Source organism: Lissotriton vulgaris, unplaced genomic scaffold (assembly GCF_964263255.1).
Source record: "Lissotriton vulgaris unplaced genomic scaffold, aLisVul1.2 SCAFFOLD_927, whole genome shotgun sequence".
NCBI classification, from domain to species: Eukaryota; Metazoa; Chordata; class Amphibia; order Caudata; family Salamandridae; genus Lissotriton; species Lissotriton vulgaris.
The window spans coordinates 7,116-14,230 of record NW_028252711.1 but is presented as its reverse complement, the minus strand read 5'-3'; positions in this window follow the sequence as shown (position 1 = coordinate 14,230).

Here is a 7,115-nt window from a genome sequence, read left to right as displayed (position 1 = left end):
GAGGCCCCTGGGTGCCGAGTTGGAAGAGAGGTAGTGTTTCATTATAGTACCGTGTAGGATTGTGCGTATACGGTCTCGTTTATGTTCGGTTAGTTTTTCCCACTCCGAAGTATGTGCTATAGCCTGAGAGATGGCTGGGTCTACAAAAAGGTTGGAATCTGCCATAAGTGCATCAATTTCAGCTTCAGAGAAAGTGAGTCCCAAGTTCGCCATGGTGGAAGAGGAGGGTTAATGAACTCTCACAGCTGTGCGCTGCTATATATCTATCAACAAAAAGAGAGGTAGGGAAAGGCGCGAACACTCTTAGTCCCCAAAGGATTAACAGAAAATAACAACAAAAGAGTGTTCTAGTGCAGGTAGGGTGGGGGTCTGCACTGAGCACAAGAGGTCAAACACAAGCCCATTAGGTTTGTTAATAAAGCCCTCACTCACCGACCTGGTCGGTGACTTGCTTCATCATCGGGCCCCACCGGGTGTGACCGAATGTCACCCCGGTGTGCTGCAACGCCAGAGTTACTGCGGAGCTGGTCTTGTGAGGTTGGAGGGGCTATGTGATAAATAACGTGAGAAGTGTAAGGAGTGGTGGTTTAAAATTGTCTTGTATGTATCAAAAATTATTTAATAGCTGATCATCAAGGACAAGATAAAAAATGTGTCGATAAACAAGGCCAACTAATTGGATGGTCTTGTACCGATAACATTAAGTGGAAGTGTGGTTGGTCAACATGTTTCTGCCCAAAGCGGTATAGTTAACCAGGCATTCGTCAGGACCTAAAGTGTAAACCCCGGCGGTATGAGCACGCTAAGGCCCACCCGACCGAAGGCCTTGAAAGTGAAAAATCGTGTCTGTGAAGTAAAATGAGGGGGCTCCACCGACCGGAGGCGGGAAGCACACAACCTCGGGTCTCCAAAGATATAGAGACCAAAATTAGAATTAAAACCTGTGAAGATAAAAGGTACAAACAGACATTCAGAGAGACAAACAAAAAGGGTTAAAATCATTTGTCATTGCGGCTCATAAGTTAAAGCCTGTGACTAGTGCTCAGAGTGCTTGGGGGTGCACAACTCGTACAAGTAAGCAGAGGTGCGTGATTCTGCCTGTGGTCTAGACAGGATCGTATAACATTAAACTTTTAGTTCGTGACTGAACAGGCTCACTAGTGTACTATTTGGATTGTCAACAGTGCACGTGAGCTTGGCCGTTTGTGAGAGGGAGAGATGGGGGAATAGCGATGTGATGGGCATTCATACACATCTCTGACACTCGAGCGATCAATGGGCCAAAGGCCAGTGATCAATCAATCAAATGTTTCAAGGGTAAAAAGAGAAAGTTTCTCACTTCACAAGGGGTGAAATTGCACCCCATAGACCTCGGGAGGGGGGAGGCAGCGCTTTTTGGCACATCCTGTAAAGGAAAAAGGGGAAGCAAGAAGGGAACAAGGGACAAAACACAGTCAGTTTGCTGAAAAGAGTACTTATCTCATAAGATCTGTGGTGCTCGCAGGTACACTCACGCCCACTACGCCAGTCTCCCGCTGATACACCTGCTCAGCCCTCGGAACCGGGTCTCGCCGATCCAGGCTGGAGTGGTGTGAGACTATTTATAGAAAAAGGGGGAGGCTGAGTAGGGCTTCCGGGTCCGGAACAAAGAACTTCAACCGAATTAGTAGTTATACTTATACTTTACCATTTGTTAGGCTACAATGTGGCACTGTTCTAGTGTACTGTCACCTGCTATATTCTCTATTGTACCGTTGTATTGCTCAGGAGGACAAACCAGATTTCATTTTCTTTTTTTTCATAGGCATGCAACTGCCACTGTGTCACACCACTAGTACCACCGCTATGAGGAAATTTTATCCGTCCAGGATTGCCAACCTTATTCGCTGTTTCCCGTGGATCCAGCCCTGGGCCTAGCTCTACTTGCAAACAGAAATTACAGGTAAGATAGGCGTTTGGTTGGAGGTAGTATAATGGAGTATTAGGAGAGACGAGAGATTGACGATAGTACTACTAAAGTCACAGGACTATTCAGGAAAACAAACTTACTGTTAAACTCCCACCCACCAGACTCAAAAGCTGTAAAAAACAGGTATGGTCAGATAAAGTTTAAAAAATTATATTTTTATAGCCCTAACAAAATAATCTCCCGCAAGACCCTCCCTAACCCCAATCCTTCAAAAGTCCCCAAAAAACCCAACTCCCAATTCCCACCCCCAAAAGTCTCTAAAAAAGGGGCAAGGGACACTATGGCAGGTTGCTGTTGCCTTTAGCAGCCAGGGCATCATGCTCCTTGCGGAGGGTGGCAAGTTCGAAGCGGAGGCCCTCCACCAAGTTCTTATAGTTCAGGACCTCCTGCTCCAGGTACGACAGTCTGAGGGATAAGCGGCGCCGGTGTGCCTTGCAAATCCTGTGGGGGGCAGCTGCTGTCTTTGCTGCTCGGCGTTGGCGTTGGGCTTTGGTAGCCCGGCTCCGTACCGCTGGAGCACTGCGCTGCCTGGCAGCCCGCACGGAGGAGGATGCAGCTGTCCCCGTGGACGTTGTTGTTGTACCAGACTGCGTCTCCTCCTCCTCCAGGGCCACCAGCCGCCGATATTCAGCGACAGTGGCATCCAGCCTCCATTGCCGGGCCATTCGAGCCAGCTCCTTCCTCCTTGATGGTGTCTTGGATTTGGAAGGAGCAACTACATGAAGAAAGAAAGACATAGTCTGTAACCAATGCTCCTTAAGATTAACACAAAATGATTGAGCAGAAAGTTGTCACAGTACAAGTAGCAAATTGAAAGCACAGTACATAACTATTGAGGACAGTATCTATGTAACCTCCGACTTCTTCATCCTTGCTCTAACATTAGTGGGAGTTTAAGGGACAAATTCTACAAGCACTATGGACTTCCATTACAGTCGACTATGACAGTACACCAGTCTTATTCCTCTTCTTCTCTCTTGTTTAGGAAAATTGGTACGTTATCTTATGCAAGCCGGCATAATGCCAGCGCAGTTAACTTGCACCCGAGAAAAACAGACGCACACCATGGTGAGTGAGACAGACTTGCGTTACTGTACCAGTCCAGTACATGCAGGTGGTGAAGCTCTTACTTTTCTATTACGGGTGGCACTGAGAATACTCTGTTAAAAGGGCTACTGCTTAATTAATTTAGCTTTCACCCTACAGTGCAAATGAGTATTAGAAAAGGAAAATAAAGAAGCTAAATAATCTGATTATCTATCACTTCACATGGGATGTATTTGATGACATATGGGATGACTTTAGGTGCTTTGCTTATTATGGAGTGAACAGTGATACCCCCACACATGAATGACGTACTACTACTAAACTAAAGTTATTAAGAGAGGTAGGGAGTGTCCACCGTAATAACCGGATATATGCTGTGCTTGCAGTTGCAATACAAACTACTGCTACTATTCATGGTAGTATTTGGACAAAATTACAACTTCTTTTCCTTGCCTTTCCTACACTGGAATGGACGTGCGGGTGCGGTGTTACATGCTCTTCAAAGTAACACTTAGTTCATCCAGTGACCGTCTACTCTCTCTAGATACACATATGCTATCTAAGAGTCAGATAGTACCATGAATGATCCAGGCATCCATCCATTCAAAGTATATGCACACATACAGTTTCTGTTTCACCCACCCAGGCTGTTCTCCTTACACCCATCCTTGCTTCATCATTCACCCAGCCATGCACCATACCATATTCTTTCCTTCCCAGCCACCTCGGGGACCAAGCAAACACATATCATTCTTCTTTGCCAGTCATCATTACATTTCTCGTCCTTCCACACTTACTTACACCCTTCTTTCGCTTTTCGTTCAGCCCTTCCATCAAGTTCACCTCAGATCTGATTGGGATTCTTCTCGCCAAAAACTTCACAGCTAAGTCGAAGTACATTTAGAGGAGCCTACTACCTGGTTTATTTATATAATACACCCGTGCAGAAAGCACACTCTGCAGTCTTTAATCTCAAATGAGTAAGGAATGTATAGCTTACCTCTGCCCGCCACCACCGTGTCATCCCCCACAGATTTGTCAGGCACTTGCACCGCCTCCTCCCCAGAGTTGTCCTCCTCGTCCAATGCCACCACCACCTCTCCGCTGGCCCCACCTCCAGATGTTCCACCTACAAAGTACATTTAATAATGTTAGAATACACCACTCACTACTATATAATATTTGGTCTAGGAGGAAGAAAGAAATGTGAAAAAAACTGTATACAATTTAATAATTTGTGACTGTCTACTGTAAAGTAAAAATGTCCCTTTTTCCATGGAAGGCTGTTGTCTTGCTGCACTTTTTAGCACAACTGATGAATGCTTGCTTTTTATTTTTAACACGCACCACTTTTTCTCCTAACAGACAGAAGCTTGACTTCTAAGACCACGAGCAGGATCAAGTTCAAACCAGGTGAGAGCTCGGCTCGACCACAAGAAATGTGTCCAATTAATCGTCAGCACTAAGCACTTTTCCATTTCCAGTTAAACGTTTACTTTTATGACAAACTTGATTTCAATAAATGTGTTTACTTTTAATAAAGCTTTTAAACTCAAATGGACTCTGTGGTTTTTGGTCCTCCAGACTAGAGTGGATGAGCTAAAGGTTTTGGAATTTTTGCAAGCATAAGTCCGTGCCTCTGCCATCGGTGACTTTGGGAGCTAAATGACTCTGCCACACTATCTAGTCAGTAAGGAGATTGGGGGTTCAACTACAAAGTCTGTTATCACTGAGGTATGTAGAAAGTCTAACAGCACCTATTATAATTGATAAGCTAAGCAATGCATTTTTTAGTGTCCATAGTTCTGTTTGTGCAGATTTGTCCAGGCAACAGTAGTAGAATGGATTGTCCTCCTATCCAAACCAAAAGTAAAGTAGTATCTTATTCTTTCTTGGTGGTCATTCACCTTTTTATTGTTGGCAATTGTCAAAGCATAAACATTTAGAATACTTGAAAAGACATTATGGACAATCCCAGAGGACTGCACTCAGTGCATAGAGCTATTGCTGACTAGAATGGGAGTCCAATGGAAATGCCAAATGTGCAATCTTAGTTAGCTACACAGACAGACTAATAAGAATAATCTAGTAATACTACACTGAGTCATAGTCGAGGCAGGATAAGAATTTAGATCCTGTCTACAAGAAGATCAAAGACGATTTAGAAAAAATCGAATGAGGAACGCTAGGAAAAAATAAGTACTCTATATTAAAATTAAAACTTACTGGGGCCAGCAAAGGAGCCCTCGCCTGCCGGGTCCTGGCCTGCATCGTCAACAGCACCCTCCTCCTCCTCCTGTGTCCTCCTCTTGCCCCTGGGGGAAGCTGATGTACAACATGAAAGAAAGAAAAACAGAAAACATGGATGATATTTGTCAACCAAATCAAACATTTCAAAAGAACTAACAAAATATTTTTGCGAAATAGCAAATAGACAACTACTCCACGGGATATATTATTGACCAATCTCATGTGGTCGACTACGTTATTACTTTAGTATTGCTTGATTTGCGGACCGTCAAATTGGAAATTACCTTATGTAACTCACTAAACAAAGTACTAAAAAGGTTTGCCTAGGATTGGCAGGCAGCAGTCCGCAGCACGCGTAGTGACAGCCAAAGTCCATCGTGATTGAAGATCAGCGACAACACTAAAGTTTCCTACTACATTAACCAGTCATTAAAATACTCAAACTATTAATCCACCACCACTATTTCTTCTTATCGCCATGTGTACAAAGGAAGGACTGGACTTGAGTCTGTAGGGGCTGATTTAGAAGCCCCTTGCGGCTCTTTTGCTCCATTGTTGTGTGACTTTTGTGATGCAGCGACAGCACAAAAGAGGCGCAATGGTGCGGCGTATATTAACAACGTGACGCATATGGGAGATGAATCACGTTGTAAAGCCCTGCGCCAATAGGGGGCGTTCCGGCGCAAGGGAGGGCGTTCCTGCGCAGGAACGCATCCTAAAAGTGGCTGAGGGAAATCTACAAGATTTCAATCAGTCACTTTGAGGACAATGATGCGTGACTCAAACCCTGCGCCTGCTTGAAGCAGACGTACGTCTTGACGCAGCATTGGGGAGATAGGGCACCCCAGAGCATTGATGGAGCTGCACCATCGTTGCGACGCAACTCCAGCAATGCGCCGCCTTTACGGCACAGATGCGTAACGCTTTGGTGACGTTTTGGGCCCATGGTGCGCCGCATTGTAAATACGGCGCACCATGGGTGATGGTGGCGTGACGCACAATTACTGGCGCATCCCTGCTACTTTGCAGGGATGCGCCGGTAATTAAAAATCTGAACCTTAGTGTCTAGCATTACGCAGTTCTTTAAACTACACTCATACATAATTTCACAGGCCAATGAAATGAACACAAAATCTAAAACAAATAAGCATAGTAGCAACACTACTGAGAAGAAGGAGAGCAGTGTACCTGAAATGCACAGATTTTAAAATATAATTTACCTACAATGTAATGAGCAGCATTATTGCTCTTGGTAAAAAACAAAAATTTGCAATATAATAACACAGCAGGAGAAAACATAGTAGTAAAGAAATAGCTACTACTACTCACCAAGCCCGGGGATCTCAAGGCCAAGGAGGTCGAGCAGATCTCGCTCACGGGTCGGGACATCCGTCCAGCGGTGGGTGGCCTGGTTGTAGGTGCGCCAGACCGAGAGTGGTGGTAAATGGCCTGGCACACCTTCTCCCACCGCTTCCGGCGCTCCCGGACCCCGTACCCGGCACTGATCTTGCCGCCTCCCATGATGGTCCTGGGGAGGCGGCGCTGAACATAAAAAATGAGTTGGCCCACCTCCTCCGGGGTAAAGATCTCCATGGGTACGACCTCCTCCCCTCTCAAGCGCCCGCACGGGAGCCGGACACAGGGTGCGGGACCCTTCCCCTTCTCGGGATGCTTCCCGGCTCCCTTCACCATGGTCTGGGTGGAAAGGAATAAAGAAAATAGAATAGGGAAGAGAAGAAAAGAAAAGAGTTTAAAAAAGTAGTTTCAAATTAACCAAAAGTAGCAGTAAACACAAAAATATAGGGCTAGAAAAATAGAGGGATAGATAATAAGTAAAATAGATAAAATA